A 21,962-nucleotide genomic window follows, 5' to 3' on the forward strand; every position below is an offset into this window, starting at 1 on the left:
GTGCTCAGATCCTATGGATGAAGAATCAACTAACTGATTATGGTGTTAAGTATACAAGAACGCCAATATTTTGTGATAACACAAGTGCCATTGCAATATCTCACAATCCTGTCATGCACTCTAAAACCAAGCATATTGATCTCAGGTACCATTTCACTCGTGATCATATTTTAAAAGGTGACATTGAAATTCATTTCATCCCACTGATAAACAACTGGCTGATGTGTTTATAAAACCTTTAGATGTCAAAACTTTTAAACATCTCATCAGTGAGTTAGGAATGCTAAATCCTGTGTAGCATTTCAGAGGGAATAGACAAAAATGTTTCTACAAGAAAAAGAAATTTTTTTTTTGAGGGGGAATTTTTGCCTCAGAAAACACTATGTCTGAAATGTCTCAGGATTTGAGGGACTTCAGAATTTCTAGAATATGAGAAGGTTCAGATTGCACTTCCTTAACCTCTCTCAGAACTTTAAGTTATTCAATCTGAAGTCCATCAAAACCTTTTATTACACAATGGATACCTAGCTGGCAAGTGGACAAGTGATTTTTACTGTTCCAAGATACCTTTTTGCTGACGTGTCATACTACTTGCGCCGTAAAGGAAAATGATAATTGCTTTTGCATTTAAAATGGTTGAATTTTTCTTGAAAAAGTGGGGTCATAGCCGTTGTTACATTTTGTAAGTCCCAACTATTACTAGATGAGTGCTGAAGACACCTCTATGTCGATGGTTGTAATTTTCAAGTGTATTTTATTTATTGATTGTTTAAATAAAGTACAAGGTTGTTGCGAAACCAAGATAATACATGAATGTAAATATCCTAACAACCCATGAATTACAATTGATCTAAACTTGGAAATTCTCCTAAACAATCGAAACACTTAGAGTTGTGAAATGTTCCTTTTTGCGATTGAGAGAATATTGCACAAGTTCACCAATATTGCAGAATATATGTATTTGCAAAGTTGTTGAAAATGCTTGTGCAAGGACCTCTATTTATAGTCGAAGATTGAGCATGGGGATCTCAGCTTCGACGTACAAACATGGTTGACAGCACACAAAAGTATTGTTTAAATAATCCTTTGTGTGTGCTAAATAAAGTAAGACAAAAGGTTACTTTATTCAACCACTCTACATCTTTGCACCTTTATCCAAAGACAATATCATTGTTCGGTTAAAAGGATGTAGAGTAAAAAGGTCCTCCTCGTAATCAGTGTAAAGCTTTGTAAGAGCATTTACACTGGAGGATTCTCCAGTTGATTGATCTGGTAGATTGTCAACTGGGCTTCGCTGCCATTGCCAATCTCTGTCTTCCATTTGTTGTCTTTGACTTCAACTGGAAGGTCTTCAGATTCTATACTTCAGATCTCAACTGGAGGAAGTCATCAGTTGCTAAACCTGTACAATGCAACTGGACTTCTAATATTTCGGACATTTCTTCATGCTCTCCAGATGTCGCTGGAGAGCTCCAGTTTAGCTTAAACTGGACCTAACACATTTAATGCGGACGTGTCGCCGAAAATTATTTCGGACCTTAAACCCGATCAAAATTACCATCAATAAAATATCATTATATTTTATTGGGTTTGAATTCCAAAATCTTTTTATTTATTTTCAATGGAAAATCCTTTGAATTTCTTTGAAAATATATATATCTTTTTCCAAGATCATTCCTTCATTTACTTCATTTTTCATTTACTCCCAATCATATCTCTCTCACATTCTCTCAAATATTCAACATTCATTTTATCTTCTTTCATAACTTCAAACCCTAAAGTTTCTTAACACATTTTCATCTCTTTTCTTTCATTACATTCTATCTCCTTTTAAAATGGCTTCCTCATCATCCGTTAAAGAACCCAAAACACTCATCGCTTTTGAATATTCTCCACCCAAATCTGCTGTTAAGCCCAGCTCTCAGTGGCCAAAAGACTTTGAGTCTAAAACCATTCGTTTCAATATGAACAATTTTAAAGCAGCCCTGAATGCCAAATCTGAAGGGCTTATGGGCAGATTAAACGCGTTTCTTCAACGCTGTCCCATTTCATACGCTCTTACTGCTGACCCAGAGCGTTTATACCATCGATACTTGCTGGAATTTTGGTATACGGCCGAAGTTGCCAAAGATGAGAAGTCAATAGCCTTGACGCTTCACGGTTTCAGGGAGGCGCTCAGGCTGAACTATTTGCCTCCCAACACCCTGTACACGAAAAGACAAAAAGGGGTGAACTTCAGGGAAGTTTTGCTGGTTACTGGCCACAACCAGATCGTTGATGATGATGGCAATTTGAAGACGTCGGGCCACATCTTCATTGCTGGTTTCAAAGGTTGCTGGAGATACTTTTGGACACAGATTGTAGAGTGTCTCGGAGGGAATAGTGGAGGACTGGATCAAATCTCTTTGATTCAGGTCGAGATAGGCTACTATTTGTGGCACGGGATGAAGGTAGACTTTGCTGAGATGCTGTTTGCTCAGCTGTTGACTAAGCTGAAGGGGAAGAGGAGCATCCATATTGCCTTCCCCAGATTTTTAAGTATTTGTTTTTTGGCGATTCTGGGAGAAGGATACACTGACGTTCTTCAGGAGAGCTCTCAGACCGAATTTTGCAAGGACCTCTCCAAGATGACCGAGTCTGAGGACGAACCTGAACTGTCTCCTGCTATGCTTCAGGTGTAACACCCCGACTAAGGCGGAAACACGAGATGCCACAGAACGACATGGTACAAAAGATTTGAATATAAAATATCAACACATGTTTTCAAATGACATTCAAAATCCAAAAGATTACAAATTTAAGATGACGTCCAAATCCATTGCATAACCAAATTCATAATTAAAATGATTAAATGTTTGCAATACTTGTCCAACCATACAAGCATATTAGAGTCCAAAAGGGCGGTCCAAGCTACGCACCTAAATCTTTAACCTGAAAAGCATGAAGAAGAAGAAGTGTCAACTACGAGAGTTGAGTGAGTTCATAGGTTTTTAACTAACAACATAAAGTGTATATATATATGTATATCCACCATAACCAAAATTTTGAGAGTCACCAAAATTTCCATGTATACCTCCAATATAACATTTGAAAAGCGTATGTTCCACTTACTATAATCAACTGTAATAAAATTACTATCATATAAACACAAGGGTATAATTCAATCAACCTTGATGAGTAAATGCTTGAGCCACTACTACTACCATTTTTTCAAAGTCCAATAATAAATAAATAAATCTTGCACGAGCTGTCAATCAAGTGCCGTAATAATAATAATATGAAAGGGGTCGTGCCATGGAGACGACCTAAGTAAGGTAGCTAGAACACCCGTGGTCGGACTGGAAGCGGAGGTTGTCACAAAGGCAACCAACCTTCCACCGTTACACAATTGGGTGGGTGGATGAAACCTAGTTGCGCAACTAACTAACTACAGGCCTCCATAATCGGAGTAAATAGTAGTGAACCGAAGAAAGCGGTTTGACAGAACTCAAGCTCATCATATAAATCATTTATCATAATGAACATACGAAACAATTTCATTTCATAATCATAATATCAAGAATCATTTCATATATATGTAATAATAAAAGCAATTTAGCTTATATATCATGTTTTTCACCCCGATAGTTAAAACACATAAAATAGTTTGAAAGGGGGCTATGACTCACTTGAATTGAGAGTGAAAGAGGGCTGATCAAAAGTGAGATCTCCGGCTAGTGGTGTCTTTCCTCAAGCAAGCCTAAACCATGGTATTCGAAATATGCACAACGTAAGTGTGTGTCGCATGACTAGTAAACTAGATCATGAGATGTATGCTAGTAGACTTGCCCAACTTTGGTTGTTGTTTAAATTATGGAATTCAAGTACATTATGTTGTTCACCTCATTTGGTTGGAAGACATTTGGTAGTAAAGGTCATTCATACGATTTTTGTTCGGTTATTGGAATTTCGGTAGTTTAACTTTGTTTTATATATATTTTCCATCGCATATTTTGTTTAATAACCATATTTGACATTTGTGTTCTCATAATATCAATATTGATATATCTTACTGATTTATAATTATTTATTTAGTTTAATATTATTTAATTAATTATTTACTTATTTTATTGGTTTATTAATCAAATAATTCCTTATAATTATTTTTAAGTCCTTAAATTATCTCTAAAATTCATAGATAATTATAGATGGATTATCTACTGATTTTCAAGCCTTTTTATTTGTAACATTGTGATTCTTATATTTATTTGTGCCTTATTTCTATTTATTTAATAATAATGATTAATTAGTGACTTTTACTTAATAATTTACTTTTAAATTGTATAATTCTTGTTCTCTTGCTTGTAGTTATTTTTCCCCAGTAGTTTTTGGTCACTTTTATCATTGGTTAAGTGGCTTTGATCAGATTCATGGTTTATATAATTTATTTATTAATCTATATATCTTTTAATTACCATTTTAATTAATTAAATCATAGAAATCCTTACAATTCACCACAAGAGTTTTAGTCGAAAAATTCCAGCCCTTTTTGGCAACTTATATCAACACAAGTTCATATCAATTCAACCTCTCTTGTGTCTTGCTTAAATTGAGGATTTTATAGTTAAAAATCGTTTACCGAAATAGTGATTTTAGCCTCATTTCTTAAGCTATAAAGGTACTTCAAAATGGATTTTCATTCTTAACTCAAATATTACAGTAAGTTCATCATATTTTGGTGGTTCAAGTCGTGATAGTGGTGGTGGTGTGATATGTGTAATTTTGTGCTTTCGGTTAGTGATTTATTGACCCGAAAAGGTGATTTTTTTAGCTAATTCTTGCCATACATCAAGTGACTTGCATTTTATACATTTGGTATATCATATTTCCAGTAGGTTTGTCATGATTTCATGCTCAAAATATTATGGTGCATGTGTGTGCTCAAAATGCATTTTTACAAGCTTTCGGTTTACGATTTCAAGCATATTTTAACTTGTTTTGATCCAAGCTTTATACTTTTGATATTTTATAAATTTTTCCAGAATATTAACTTCAAGATTAACATATTTCCAGTAAATACAAGTTTCTAACCATCTCACAATCCAAACAACAATCCAATCTTCTTAAATCTAACATGCATGCACTTAAATCAATACTTTTTAACATAAGTCTTTATCTCTCTCAAATCCATCAACATGAAAACATATTTTTATGAAATATTCCAGAAATATATGTACAAATATTATATAAAATATGTTCATCTTTTTATATAAAAAGTTACTTTACAAACTATCAAAACACATCAACACTTTTTGATACAAACTTTTATGGATCTATCAATATAACATCAAATACATATTTCTTTATCAAATTTTCCAGAAATATTTCTTCATAATATACATTAATATGACCATCTTTCACAAGAAAAACCATATCAAAAGCTATATAATATATATCTACACTTTTGGGTCTTTAACTAGTTGAATCCTTGGATCTTTCTTCATGGATTTAACATGCATGAGCATGGAATGAAAGATCCTATCAACTTTGCCCTCATCAAGTGTATTTTTAAAAGAAAACATAAAGAAAACACAATCTCTTGATAAAACCTTTTTAATATAAACAAGAATAAGATTAAACTAGTAAAGAGATGAAAATATATACCCTTGAAGAACACTGTTAGATGATGAAAATGGTGCAGATTTTCGTGGCCTTCTAACCCCAAAAATACCCTTATTCTTTGCTTTAAACAACCCTTAAACCTTGCTTGGAATAACCCTTGTATAATCCTATAAAAACCTTATTATTGTTATTGCTTAAATTTGATTTATGTTCTTGTTTTATTGCTCTTTTGAATCTGAAAATTTCCAGGAAAAAGAAGAAGAAAAGTGTTTTTGGAGAGAAAGAGAGTTGTGTGTGTGTATTGGAAGTGTAAGAGAAATGATGATGGAGTGTGAGAGTGTAAGGTTGAGTGTGAGGATGTTGTACCTTGGAGAAGGAAACTAGTTAATCATCTATTGGTGGTTTGATTTTGGGAAGGGGAAGGGGCCGTAAATTTGAAAGCCAAATTCAAATGGGTACATGAATTTTGTTGTTGTATTTTATGTATGCATATGTTATATGTAAGGTGCATGAATGTACTAATTTGTAAGATTTTATGGTACAACTATTTTCCCACACATATATGTATATATGTGGCCGTGAGTTTTGTTAACAATTGAAAGAGTATTTGGTTTTTGTTAGTTATTATAGGTACATGTATGTGATGTATGTATGTACAATGCATAAGTACTTAAGGTACTAGCTTGTAGGCTTTCAAAGTAAAACTAGTGTTCCCATTATTATATATGTGTATAAGTCATGTATATTTATGTGTATGGATATATTTTTGTATTTTTAGTTGGTTACATAGGTCATTGGTTGTAAATTTGTATTAATTTTTAAGCTTATATGCTTACTAATTAAGTTTTCGACGCTTTTACGTACATAATACTTCCAATTATATTTTTAGTTGAAAATTTTATTTATCATGATCATATCCTCTTGATTTGGTTTTATTTTTGATTTGTTGGGCATTCCATAAGAATTTTGATTGGTATCTCAATTTGGGAGTCTTAAGTTATTATTATCGTATCGATTGATCACCTCTAAAAATTTTTGTTCCGAGGTATTTTCATTAGGAAATTCTTATACATATCATTAGCTTTAGATTACTAATTTGGGGCATTACCTACTAGCTTCAAGTATAACTATGGCTTGCGGGAACGTAGACAACCTAACTAGCACATATATAATATTAAAAGTACGGTTGTTACATCAGGTACTTAGTAACAACATTAAAACTGACACAGCACGACCGGATGGCTCAGAAAGATCACTGGGCGGGTCACAAAAGAATGTGAGACCCACTAGTCACTTGTTTAAACCCAAAACAAGTTCTACCCTGCCACCTTCATCTTCCACTGACCAACCTGAGGATCTCTCAAAAGACTCCTCAGGATTTCCAAAGGGTTTATTAACACTGCGTCCTTTTAGGTCATCCTTACAACCCAAGGATATTAGTACCCAAGCTCAGCCTTCTGAAACCTCAAAACAGGTTTCAGAAGAAGGTCAAATGGGAAACCTACAAGCATCCATCTCCAAAACATCTTTAGGAGGAGATGGTGAAGATATTGGTGTGTCAGCCCAACACACATTAGAAGTTGTGTCTGCACATGCACTCCCTGTAACTTCACAAATCTTACACTCTTTGCTTGCACAAACTTTTGATGTTTCTCAGGTGATACCCAGAGGAATGGAGGTTTCTAAGTCTACGGCCGATGATGAGACTCTTGGATCCAGCACAAGAGTTACTGAGGCACAACTGGTATCGTCTGAAGTAGTCCCATCTCTGACCAGTAATGATGCACCTGCTGAAGCAGCTGCTGAACTGGGTGCTGGTTTGGATTCTGGGAATCTAGACCAGAGCATATCTGACCAGAATGTAAATGTCTGGGATGAAGATGAGCTACCTGAGGGAAACCTCGAAGACTTTGTTTTTGATGAAGAGTTATTGAGGGAGAATCTTTCAGATTCTGAGCCAACCCTCACTCATTTTGAAGAACCAGATTCACCATCTCTTTCACAACAACAACAACAACAACAACCACAACAACAACAACAACAACACAATATCATCGATCTTGATCCACCTTATCAACCACCACCAATTTCTCATCAACACCCTCTATTTCCACAAGGCACAACTCCGGCATACGTTACATCTGCCATCTTTCAACCTCCTCTTCAATTCCTTCACCCCCAAATCCATGATGTTCCACCAAGGAGAACTTATGATCTGCCAGGAGAGCAAGAGAAAGAACTGGATTCTGAGACCGAATCTGATGGTCCCTCAGAAAGAATCTTGGAGAGACCTTGGCAAGCATCAGAACAACTCCATTTGTTGCTTCAGCTTCCACTTCAATTGCTGCACCTCTTAGCATAGAAGCTCAGCTAGAGAAGTCACAAACTGCAGTCCAAAACCTTCTTATTCAGGTTGAGGGCTTGTCAAAATCTCTAGCTGCCAACACTAAGTCTCTGGCCGATTTGAAGGATGACCAGGACGTTATGGGTACTGAATTTACAAGAATAGCAGTTAATGAGAGCTTAGTGGTTGGGAAGTTACACGAATTGGTGTCATCTTGCAATGGTTTAAGTAGGGCGATTGGTGAAGCCTTCAAGTTGACCAAGAGGGATGTGCAGAGTTCAGTAGTTGCGAATCTGCAATCCTGGTTATTAATGATACAAAACTCTTTCTTGGCACTTGAAAAGGAAGTAGGTGAGTTGGTTAAGAAGCCGGATGTTGATGCATAGTCTCTTGGTGCCTCAGTTGGTGAAAAATTTTCTGCGACACTGAAATCTATTTTTTCTGAAGATCTCATTTCTCAGATTTCAGTGTCGGTGGCTGACAAAGTTGAAGAGAGGGTCAGGGTGTTGGTTTCTGAAGTCTCTAAAGCAACAAATGACAAGGTTGACAAAGCTGTAACTGAAATGAAAAACTCTGTGTCAACTCTTGATAAACAAGTTCAGAACCAGTCAAAGCAACTGGATGAAATCCTGGCCCTGCTCAAGAAAAGTCCTGAAGTTGTTACTCCTCCTCCTTCTGGTGCTCTATCTGATGAAGAACAGGGGTTACTGAAGGAAGTCCTGGAGCATGAGAAGCTGAATCTGAACTCTACATTCAGATTAAGAGCTCAGTTTGCAACTATGTCGAAGGGAATTTCTGATAGTATTTCCCGGCAGAATTGGGAACCTCTGCAGGGCATGTAGAAGGCAATTGAATTATATGCAAGGATGCCTGCGGAGATTCCCAAAGGGGGAAATGATGTGCCGATTGGGTTGCTGGCCAGCTCTCAAGAATTAATCGAAGCAACCAAGAGGACATCTGGATCTGAGGGGGAATAACTAAGAGTACAATCTGAACCTCAACCATCTGAAGAAGCAAGGAAAGATAAAGGCAAAGCTAAGATGGTTGAGGAGCCAAAGAAAAAGGGGGCCAAAGACTCTGGCTTTGTGGTTGGTGAGAATGTGGATGAGCATGGTTATCCATTGCCAGATTTAGAAGCTGATCAGAAGAAGTTGGAAGCCCTTCAGAGACAAGTCTCCAATCAGTTCATAATGTGGAGAGAGACTCAAGAAAGACATAGGGCCCAACACTTGGCAATGGGTACCATTGATTTGGTGGATGTTGCAGCTCTTGGTCTTACAAAAGAAAGATATCAGAAGATCAAGCATGACGCAAGAGTGTAGAAGGCATTGGTGGATATGGCAGAGTATGAGTATGGGATGAAGTATTCTCCCTTAGAACAGAAACTGGACCATCTCACTTTCAAGATATCTATTGAAGATTTGATAAAGAATAGAAAGAAAGAAATGGAGATTAAAAAGAAACAAATAATGTCCAGTGTTCTGAAAGCTGAAAAAGAAATCTGCAGACCACCCCAGAAGCCCAAACTTACTGGCACAAGGACTTCAAGGAAAAATGCTCAAGATCCTGACCTCTCTACATTCATACCCATTTCCAAAGAAGTTGCTCAGGTAAAGGATAAACATGAGAAGGATCAGTATGATTACTACATGAAACACAGGTGTCATCCTGCAAAGATCCTGGACGTGCAAATTCTGAAGGAAGATGGTCTGAAGCTGTTTAATCTGACTGTAAAAAGAGAAGGTAGAGCTGAAGAAGAATATGAGCAAGTATCGGTGCATAAGTTTGGGTATTCTGAGCATAAGGAGATGATCAATGCGTTGAAGGGAAAACCGAAGTCTCATCTGAATGGCGCCTGGATGCTGAAGATCCAACAGAAAATGAAGGCCAAGGTTTAGATGGAGGAAAGACTATTTGGAAAGATCAGCTCTCCTAAGAGAAAAGCTACTGAAGGACCTTCTGGCTCAAGGCCTGCGAAGAAGTAGTGTATCTCTTTGTAAATATTTGTACTTGTAAATATTTTTCATTTCATTTCATTTCTGTACTTGTAACTGAACAATCATCTCAGTATCTTCTATATAGTTTCAAGTTACATCATATTATTAGAAAATAGTTTAAGTTAGAAAACAAACAAGAAAATTTTTCTTAAGGCATCGTGATCTATGAGATGTCCTTAGAAATAATTTTACAACTTAAACAAAAACTTGTATTTTTAGACTTACAAACTTGTATAGATAGAAGTCTAAAATACATGAACTATTTTAGAACAAATAGGGGGAATTTGTTAGGTCAAAAATCGACTAAGTATAATTTGTTCAAAATAGTTGAAGCTCAGTGAAGAAAGCTTGCTCAGGATTCTGAAGTCATTCAGAATATAGCTCACTGAAGCTTCACTTCAGATTCAGAATCAACCAATACTGAAGATGTTCAGACGGAAGTCAAAGACTGAAGACTGAGGAAGAAGATCATCTCAGAAGCAGAGCTCAGAGAAGATCTTACCTGAAGTTGAATCTAAAGAGGCTCAGTGAAAAAGTACTTACAACACTTTTTCACTGATTACGAGGAAAGTCTTTTTGCAGCTTTAACTACCTTTACCCGGTTAATTACTATCAACTTGGGATTGGGAAAGTTTTAGCAAAAAGGTTGGGAATAAAGTATGTCAAGTCACATCAAGAAACTTACATACTTTACCTTAAACAAGCATGTTATGGATTTGTCCCACGAATCCATCCAACCATATTTAGTACGGCATATTGCCATGTCATCAGGACATGTTTGCCTATAAATATAAGACTTCTCACACTTGCAAAATGGCTTGGAACTTTGGCAATTGCAACGTGTGATATTACTCTAAGTATTCTTACGAGTAATTCCTCGTAGCATAGATCATTTGTATTTCTGGGGTTGTTTAGATATTTTCACAAGTGTGATTATCTTTGTTCCGCAACAACTCTTGTATTTTGTTTATAGCAATAAATAAAATACATTGAAAAGTACATCTCGACTCATTGCCATAATACTTGATTATATTTAGTAATTTATATAGTTTCAAGCAATCTTACTTCATTACTCTTATCCACTATCTGGATCGTAATTCTAACTAGTCATGTCTAGTTTCGATTTACTTGCCAGTCGGGTTTCTTGATATAACTTGTGATTATTATTGTCTAACCTCATATCTTGTTATATCTTGATCTCTTGTACATCTTGTTAGGTGGACTTACACTTAGCATATCTTGCTTCAAATAGCTCAGGATCGCATGCTGGAGTCTTGTAGACAGTATTGGCGATCCTTGGAGAGTTGATGTAGTTAGCTCCAGCGATGAAAAATTCTTTTCCCAACTCACTTTTGAAGATAAGAGAGAGAAATCGAGCAAAAGACACTGAACTCGATCTATTTTTAATAGTGACCTTGCCTTTGAGATCTTCAAAAATGACTGCAGCAAAGTCCAAGAAACGTCCATGTGCCAGAGCATAGATAATCTGCATCTGGTCAGCAGTGGCTTGATCGAATGATCCACTGTTCCTACCGAGACATTGTATGACATGGGTGAACAGCAACCTCCATATCCCCGGCAGAAACTTCTTTTGAGGATTGCTGTGCACAGCTTGTACTGGCTCCATATTTGTACCATATCAAATGGAGGCTAGCCAATCCTTCCACACTTGGCTTGGGACAACACCAACAAATGGATGTTCTTCAGATTGTTGAGGGAGGCGAAGAGCCCTCCTCAGTGAGTTGACGGTGATGTCAATACTGTACTTTCTCTTTAGTACCGTGCCAGTGATAGTATCGTTCACCTTATCATAGTTGCATGTCCACCAATACTCTCTTAGAAGATGAAGAGGCATCTCACCAGGGTCTCTGTACAGAGCCCTTCTGACGTCACACCCCATGATGAAATCCATCATAGAGTAGTACCCTTCTACATTCTTGGGTACTCCTTGAGATCCAAGATAGTTATTTGTTTTGACTGTCAACTTTGAAGCTTGAAAAGAAACGAGAGGAGAAGATGAAATCCCTTCAGGATCATATACTTTGGAAGTGAGATAGGCAGGAACACTTTCAGAATCAATGTTTTCAGCATGAGGAGATTGTGCAGATGAAAAAGCCATTTGAGATATTATAAGAGAGGATTTAAGAGGAATGATTAGATGATATGAGGAGTTTAGAGAGAATGAAAGAACTTTAGAGAGAATGAAAGATTAGAGGAAATTGAAGATACTTTGAAAGAACTTTAAGAAGTTGAGAGATTTGAGCAGTTTAGAAAGATATGAGTTTAGAGAGAATGAAACGTAAAAGGTTGGATATAGACATGATTGGAAATATATATGGTATGGGAGTGGGCCCTACGTCTGCAAAAGTGAACCGTCAGTTTTTCTCTCACATACGTAGTATGAAGATATTTGATGAATTAAAAAAAAATAAAACTAGAAATAACGCTTATGTTGTACCAATGGTAGTGCAAATAAACGTTTTTATTTATTAATCAAAAATACGTATGTGAGTAACATAAATAAGTAGTTTGATGAGACATGTACCAATACGCCGAATACACTCGAGTGTATACGGCTGTACAGAGTACAAGTAGCCCATTTGGGAGGATATCGAGGTAACTGTTTGAGACATATATAGTATAATATTAATAAAACATGTAGTGGAATACACTCAGATGGCTTGAGGTATCCACTGAAGAGTTGTATTATTTTGAAAAAATAATAGTTACCAAGTTTTAATTAGCACCACAAAAACAGAAAGGGTGGATGCTGATGAGCATTAAACAATTTTTGGCAAATTGTCAGCCATCAACGGATTTTAGAAGTCTTTACCAGCAGCCGTTTGCTGTTGGACTAGATAGGGACTTTCAGCACCCTATTACTTTTGTTATGCTTTTTCCCAAAGCATCAGGGATCAACGGATTTTAGATGTCTTTACCAGCAGCCGTTTGCTGCTGGACTAGATAGGGACTTTTAGCACCCTATTGCTTTTGTTATGCTTTTTCCCAAAGCATCAGGGATCAACGGATTTTAGATGTCTTTACCAGCAGCCGTTTGCTGCTGGACTAGATAGGGACTTTTAGCACCTTATTTCTTTTGTTATGCTTTTTCCCAAAGCATCAGGGATCAACGGATTTTAGACGTCTTTACCAGCATCCGTTTGCTGCTGGACTAGATGGAAACTTTTGGCTTTCCATTGCCTTTATTTTGCTTTTTCCCAAAGCAACAGGGATCAGCGAGTAAATGGAAGAGCTCGCTGATGACTTTGACTTAAGAAGTCGCTGCTCATCTTCATAAGAGGAATATGAGCAGCAAAACATGAGTGATCATGTTGTTGAACTTGTAAAATTACCATTTAACATTCCCAACCTGCTGACGAGATCCTTGAATCTCTTTTCATCTAAAGGTTTAGTGAAGATGTCAGCAAGTTGGTCATCAGTGGGAATGAAGTAAATTTCAACATCCCCTTTCATGGCATGATCACGAATGAAGTGATACCTAATGTGAATATGTTTAGTTTTGGAATGCTGAACAGGATTATGTGTGATGGCAAAAGCACTAGTGTTATCACACATGATGGGGATCTTGGAAAAATTTAGGTCATAGTCAGCAAGTTGGTTTTTCATCCAAAGGACTTGTGCACAACAACTTGCTGCAGACACATACTCTGCTTCAGCAGTGGAGGTGGAAACTGTATGTTGTTTCGTACTAGACCAACTAGTCAGCCTTCCTCCCAACAGTTGACATCCACCACTGGTACTTTTTCTATCTAACATGCAGCCAGCATAGTCAGAGTATGCAACTAAGTCAAAGGTAGACTCCTTGGGATACCAGAGACCTAAAGAGGAAGTCCCTTTGAGATATTTAAAGATTCGCTTGACAGCGAGAAGGTGAGACTCCCTGGGTGATACTTGATATCTTGCACAAAGGCAAGTAGCAAACATAATGTCAGGACGACTCGCTGTGAGATACATCAGTGAGCCAATCATTCCACGATAGAGATTACGGTTTACATGCTTACCATCAGAGTCAGCATGAAGATTGTTTGGAGGAGACATGGGAGTAGACTTTGTGGTGATATTAGACGTATCAAACTTGGCCAGCATGTCTCGTATATACTTTTCTTGGTTTATAAAGATGCCATCAGTGAGCTGGCGAATTTGTAAACCAAGGAAGAAGGTTAGCTCACCCATCCTGCTCATTTCAAAATGAGAGGACATTAGTGAGCTAAATTTATTGCAAAGTTTCTTACTGGAGGATCCAAATATGATGTCATCGACATATATTTGTACATAGAGAACATGAGCACCCTTTCTATAGATAAAAAGGGTGGAGTCTATAGAACCTCGCTGAAACTCATGAGAAAGAAAAAATTCAGAGAGAGTGTCATACCAAGCTCCGGGAGCTTGTTTAAGACCATATAATGCTTTATAAAGACGATAGACGTGGTTTGGCTTGGTTAGATCTTCAAAACCAGGTGGCTGCTCCACATAAACTTCTTCTTCGAGTTTTCCATTTAGGAAAGCACTCTTGACATCCATTTGATATACAGTGAAGTTTCGATAAGCAGCATGTGCCAAGAATAAGCGTATTGCTTCAAGTCTAGCCACTGGAGCAAAGGTTTCGTCATAGTCGACACCTTCTTCTTGAAGGTAGCCTTGAGCTACTAACCTGGCCTTGTTGCATATTACAACACCATCTTCGTCCATCTTATTTCTATAAACCCATTTAGTTCCAATGGGTTCTTTGCCAGGAGGAAGAGAAACTAAGAACCAGACATGCTGTCTTTGGAATTGAGTTAGTTCTTCTTGCATGGCAGCAACCCAAGATGGGTCAACCATGGCCTCTCCAATATTCTTAGGAGTTATCATTGACAAGAAGTTAGTATATAGACATGTGTTTCTAGTCGCTGATCTAGTCATAATGCCCTGCTGAGGATCACCAATAATTTGGTGAGCAGGATGACTTGAAGTCCATTTAAGTGATGGGACACTTGATGATCCTAGAGTGACAGCAGAAGATATTTGCATGGGATCAGCAGGAGTAGAATAAGAGGAGAAATCAATGGTAATGGACGGATCAAGAGAAGTTTGATCAGTGGAGCTATTTGACTGAATTGAGTTATCAATGATGGGGTCATCAGCAGACACCATGTCCTCAGTGTTAGCTGAAGCATCATGAAACTCATCATCAGCAGAGTCATCAACTTGCACATCATCAGCCAGTGATCTAGTTTTGGCTGATGCTGCATGGATTGACCTTAAGATAGGCTCAACTGGCTCAATCGTATAGATATGAGCAGCAACTTGCTCCAGCTCAGGGTCTTCTGAACTATCCTTAGATAGATGCTGAGAAGGAGGAGGTGAGCAAGAAGCATCAATAAATGAGTCAGCATCATCCATAGGAGGGTTAGTGAACTCATTGAAGATCTCTTCAGTAGAAGATGGCTGGATATCATTAAGAGCAGATGAGCTTTCATCAAAGGTGACATGAATGGATTCATCCACTTTTTGAAGACGAGTATTGAATACTCTAAAAGCTTTGCTAATGGAAGAGTATCTAACAAAGTAACCGTCATCAGCTTTAGGATCAAATTTTCCTAAATGATCCCTATTGTTAAGAATAAAGACTGGACAGCCAAATACATGAAAGTATTTGATTTGAGGTGACATCGATTTTGAGTGTGACAAGCAGTGTTGACTGCTTCAGCCCAAAACCTACTGGGAAGAGAGGACTCACTGAGCATAGTACGTGCTGCCTCTATAAGAGTTCTATTTCTCCTTTCAGCAACACCATTTTGCTCAGGAGTTCTAGTTGAAGAGAAGTTTTGTGAGATCCCTTGATCAACACAAAAGGTTTCAAGAGTATGGTTTCTAAACTCAGTTCCATGATCACTTCTGAGTTCTTTGACCCTTATGCTGTTGAGATTTTCCAATTTCTTAATGAATTTGATAATTTCATCAGCAGCATCACTCTTAGAAGTAAGAAAAATTGTTCAAGTGTATCGTGAATATTCATCCACAATCACTAAAGTGTATCTGCTACCCTTTAGAATTTGGACATTCACTGGACCAAAAAGGTCCATGTGAAGAAGGTGAAAGCACCCTTTAACAGAGTTGGCTTGTTTAGTTTTGAAAGTAGCTCTATGGCATTTGCCTTTTTCACAAGCACCACAAAGCCTATCTTTTTCAAAAGACAGAGGAGGAAGGCCACGAACAAGGTTCTTTTTGGCCAGTGAGTTTATGGTTTTGAAATTCACATGCGACATACGCTTGTGCCATAACCAATTCAACTCGGATGCTGACTTAGCAAAGAAACAAGTCTCACTATCAGTCTTGATAGGAGTGAAGTCTACAAGATATACATCTCTTTTTCTTGGTGCAACCAAGTCAACTTCCTTGTTGATGTTTACTACAGTGCCTTGATGTTTATCAAGGATTACTTTGTAGTCAGCATCACATAGTTGACTTATGCTAATGAGATTATGCTTTAATCCATTTACATAAGCAACTTTTGAGAATTTTATAAGGCCATTAGAAAGAAGACCATACCCTTCAGTCTGTCCAGTGGAGTTATCACCAAACACCACTGTAGGACCAGGTGCCTCAGTATAGTCATCCAGCAGGGACTTAGAACCTGTCATATGTTTTGAACAACCACTATCCAAATACCATACTCCTTTACCTAGCGAGCCCTGCATGGATGAAAAGAAAGGATTTAAGGTTCACTTTGATCATCCATTTCTATATCAGCAGGATTATCTGAAGGTACTTCAGCGGAGGATGATGGCTCTACAGAGAGAGCCTCCTCAAGAGTAATGTGATCTCCCACAGAGACAGGGATAGTATTATCTTCATTTGTGGGCATAATGTTGGTTTCATTACTATGAAGATAAGCAAAGCTGCTCACTACATTAGGAGCGCTGTAGTCAACCAGCATTGAGGGTTGCCCCCATGCATTTGAAACAACCCTTTGAGAATGGGGAATTTCAAAGCGCTGAGCAGCAATGTACTCAGCAATGTTTGCATTTGTGACAGAGGAGGTGTCACTGATATCTGGTTCAGTAGAGAGGTTCTCACTGATCCTATTAGAGGGGGAAGATGTTTCAGTAGTTGTAGAGATGTTTGGTTGACATACAACCGCTGGAGCATCTCTTGGGCTGTACAAAACACATTCAAAAGCAACATGTCCTCTGCTGCTACAAAGATAGCATTTTTTGTCAGAGGAATTGCCTTGATTTTGAATGAGAAAGTCCCTCAGCTGAGAGTAAAGATCATTTACTCGCTGAGTAAGTTCATTTATTTGAGGAGTGGAGGAAGAGGAAGCCTTGCTCTTTTGCTTAGACTTGGACTTATTCCTTTGTTTAAGTTTAGGAGGGGGCATTTGAGGAACAGGACCAAGTATGGATTCACCATGATGATTTTGAGGAGTCTGATGTCCTCTAATCATGGTCCAAGCTTGCTTTCTAGCAGGATAAGAAGAGGAACCCTGCTGAGACTGATTCTCATGATTAGGAATTGTGGATCGGACTTGACGTTTTGGAGTGACTGACCTCATTTGCCTATGAGGTAGATACTCCCTGTTGGGTATTGAGGGTTGACTGTGCTGAGAGGGCACTTGTCCTCTCTGTGGAGTAATAGACCTCATTTGCTGATGTGGCAAATGTCCTCGCTGAGGAGTTATAAGCCTTACCTGCTGATGAGGAAAGTGTCCACGCTGAAGAATGTCAGATCTATTTTGAGAAGGCTGTCTTCCTCTTTTAGGAGTAACATGCCTTAGATTTGAGTTTGAGGGCATTGATTGAGATGCTATATTAGTGTGAGCAACAGCATGTACTTCCTTTGTGGGAAGTACTTGCTGGTGTCTTACATCAGCGAACCTAACCCTTCTGTTCATTTGATCAGATATTGAATTTGCATGGGTAGGTTCAAGCTGAGATGAAGATTGAGCACCAGAGAGTTGCTGAGTGACATGATTGTCCCACTGAGGGGTACCATAGTCATAGGGAGCAGCAATAGTGCTTCTTTTAAAGGGCTCAGCACCTTTTGAGGATAGAGGTTGAGGAGCAATGGGTACATACCCATCACTCGAGATATCCCCTTTAAAGGTTCTTGGTGGAGAGTTTTGAATTCTCCCTTCGTGTGGCATCATGCCAACAATAGGGAGATGGGAGAACATGCCAAAAGTACTGGTAGAGATACTGGTACTTTTAGCATTTAAAGAAGAGGGAACAATGGTAGATGTTGTAGCTTTTGAGTCCATCTCAGCATGATAGTCATTTTGTCCCTTGACAAAATACCACTTTTTCATTTCATCTTGAGAGATGGAAGATGAACAGGGTGGAGGAATGGAGATTTCATGCTTTACATCATCATTAAAGGAGTCTGCGATAGAGGCAGCAACATCAAAGTTGCCACCAATTACTGCCTGTACTTGAGCAGGGACTTGTTCGCTCAAGCATTGATGTCATCAACTCATGAGATTGAAGTTCAACATGAACATTTTTCAATTTCACAAGTTTTTCAGATTTTTCACTTAACTCTACTCCAGCAGAGTTAAGTTTAGATTGAAGTTCAGCACGTAAACTTTCTACGAAATGGAGATCACAAGACAATGACTCAATAATTTTGGTCTTGTCTTGATTAGAAGAAGCAAGAAGAGAGTGTACCTTTTTAACAATGACGTTCACCCACTGACTAGAGGAGACTTGATCCTTTGTCAAAGCATCACTGTCAGCAAGTGCCATAAGGCACATGGCATCAACATAATCGTCATCATCAGAATCATCTGAGTCAGCCCAATCATGTTCTTCAGCAATTAGACCTTTTGCTGGAACTTTGACATCCTCTGTTTCAGCCACTTTAGCCTTCAGCTGATAATATTTGTTCCTATATTCATCAGCAGATTTGGAAGGATTAGTTTTGGGAGCAGCAGGATTGGGTAAGGATACTCTACACTCCTTCTAGTAGTGACCTTTCCTGCCACACCTCCAACACTCTTCCTGTGATTTGTCAACAGGAGGTTTGAGGGGAGTAACCGTTTTTCGATTATTCCACCTTCTGGAGTATCTTCTACCAGCAACCAGGGCAAAGCCCATGAAGTCATTAAACAAATCTTGTTTTTCTTCATCATCCAGCTCATTAATGAGAGTCTGAATTGATGCTGGAAGATTAGAGGTACTGGCACCATCATGGAGATCGATGTGCTCAGTAGAAACAAGAGCAATAGGGTCAGAAATAGGATGAGAAGAGATGCTGACAGAGGAAGAAGAAGAAGAAGGGCCAGCATGTCTTTTGGCATTAGTAGAGGCTCGAATATTTTGAGCCAATGCTCTTTCTTCAAATTGAAGAGTGCCAAAAAGTTCTTCAAGATCAAAGTCTTGGATTTTCTTCGTTGTACAAAGAGTTTGTCTTAAGTTCTGCCACTTAAGAGGAAGAGAGTCGATGAATTTATGGCATACCTCAAAGTTATCATGGGTAATGCCAACATTAGTCATATCATTGAGCAACCCTTTAAAGCGAGTATAGATGCTCTCAAGACTTTCATCAGGAAGGGAGAAGAAGTTTTCATAAGCTCTTTTCAAATCAATTTTCTTGATTTTGATAAGGTCAGCAGATCCTTCATAGGTGCTGACCAGTCTATCCCATACTTCCTTTGAAGCGGGATACTTGATGACTAGTTTCATGATTTCAGTGGGAAGAGTAACTATAATCATGTTTTTCAGTCTAGCATCAAGGTTTATCAGCTTTCTTTCTTCATCTGTCCATTGAACCTCTGGTTTAACCAGGTCAGTGACTATCTCAGGAGCTTCAGGTGTAGCTCCTGGAGTCCTCTAGACATACATCGGTAAGTATGGGCCCTCAGTTAATATGGTCATTAAATAGGGTTCCACACCAGAGATGTGAAGAAGCATCCTCTCCTTCCAAGACCCAAAATCTTTGGGCTCGAACTTAGAAGGTGTTGACACGTAGCCAAAGTCACGTGTGTTCACAAGGCTGGGAATAGAAGACATGTTCTTTTTTAAAAGAAATATTCAAGGAGAATTAAAGAACAGAAGTTTTAATTGTAAACACAAGGAGGCAAACAGATCTTGTTCCAATGATTTAGGAACGGTGGCTTTGATACCACTTGATGGTCCATGAATGCACAACTTATGTTTTAATTAAGTTAGACAAGAAAGTAAGTAAGCAAGTAAATAACAAGAACAAAGTTAAGTTCAATTGTAATACTTCAATGCAAGGATAATCATATGTATCATTGATTAAACGATGAATACATGGTTGATCTTACACACTTGACTTACAAGAATACAAAAGAACAGTGATAATTGCTAAGTCTAGACACACTAAAAACTTAAACAATTACAAGTGATACACACTTTCAAGGTGACTAACACACTTGATACAATGTGGCTGTGTTGCTTTATATAGAGGAAGAATAAGGGCAACACAGCCTTCTTTGATGGTGACTTGATGGTGGTTTGTCGACATCCAATTGGCTCATGGTACTTGAATCATGTGCTCTTGTCTTCTATACCAAATCGGGTATGAGAGAGAGAGAACCCTTGCTTTGGTCCCAACATGTACCTTTGCCATTCAAGGCAAATTACAGTTGGTTAACCACCATGTGACTTCTTGTCTTCATTTGATTTGAATTCTTCCCGCCATGACCAACATGTTGTAGTATTCAACTTGCTGAAGACGTCACTTCACCTGCTGATGACTTGCTAAAGACTTGCTGACGACATGTGTCAGCGAGCAAGTCTTCTTCAGTGAATCCCAGACTTAACAATTTTGCCATGAACTAAGCCCAAACTTGACCGGTTTGCTCGTATACATTCTTTAGTCATTTTCTTGTCCGTTTATGCTCGTTTAAGCTTCAAATTACTATGTTGCACTCAAATAACCTACAAAGGGCTTATGCAAACATTAAGTAAGGATACCAATATAAATTTGACTTAAAATATAAACAAATGAAAGATATTAGCTAACAATCAATAGTGTAAAAACATGTATAATTTAGAAGGAGAATAGTCATCAATAATATCAACTCACCATTCGAGGATTTTGAAGGAGAATAGTCATCAATAATAAGTAACTATGTATACTTCAGATTTGTCTCCTCTTAATGTAGTAATTATTGTTTGCACTTAAGTTAGTGTTTTGATCATTTGATGTACAATAGTTATTAATAGAAAGTGATATATTTTAATATATATACCATAACTGCGAAATACTAACTTGTACAGTTAGTTTGTAGAACTTATATGATGTGGTAGATCCATCAAATATAATGGTATGAATATCAACTTGATGGTGGTTTTTATTATGTCTTTAAATTTATAAATCTTATACAAGTAACTATCTTAAAACACACACACTAACAGGAAGAGAACCCGGTTAGCGTAGTATAGTCTAGTGATAAGCTACATGATCGTTCGCAGGGATGCTTTGCACTACCTAATCTAATAATATGTGTAATTCTAGCGGTTGGGGGTTGTCACGATTTCCTATTAAACTAATTAAAATATTGAAAAGTAAATAGAAGTCGCAACTGCTTATTCAGCGAGAGGCTTAGTCTGAAAATGTTGAAAGAAAAGCAAATAACAAGTAATTAAAGTAAAATACTTGTTTGACATCTCCGATCTCATGGTACAACAAAATACTATTCTACTGGTTTGTTAGACTGTTGTAAACTGAATCAAGGCTCAGATTCTCGTTAGATTCACTTTGCCTAATTACTAGTGCTGTTGTTAGACTCACACTACCCTATAAACAAATTCTCGCTAGATTCATTGTTTAAGCTTTATTAGCCTAAAGTTTGTGTTACTAATTCATCTTTTAATTACCCGACTCTTAAGCCATAACCAGATAGTAATTATCTCCGGTGACCACAATGTTCGTTTCTAAGTCAAAGGATCGCGTCTGACATTATTAAGCATCATGTTCTATTCATCTTAATTACTATGCTTCTAAATCCCTCGGTTACAAGTGAATCACCTTTTACATCTAGTTATAGA

The sequence above is a fragment of the Erigeron canadensis genome, chromosome 7, assembly GCF_010389155.1.
Source record: "Erigeron canadensis isolate Cc75 chromosome 7, C_canadensis_v1, whole genome shotgun sequence".
NCBI lineage: Eukaryota > Viridiplantae > Streptophyta > Magnoliopsida > Asterales > Asteraceae > Erigeron > Erigeron canadensis.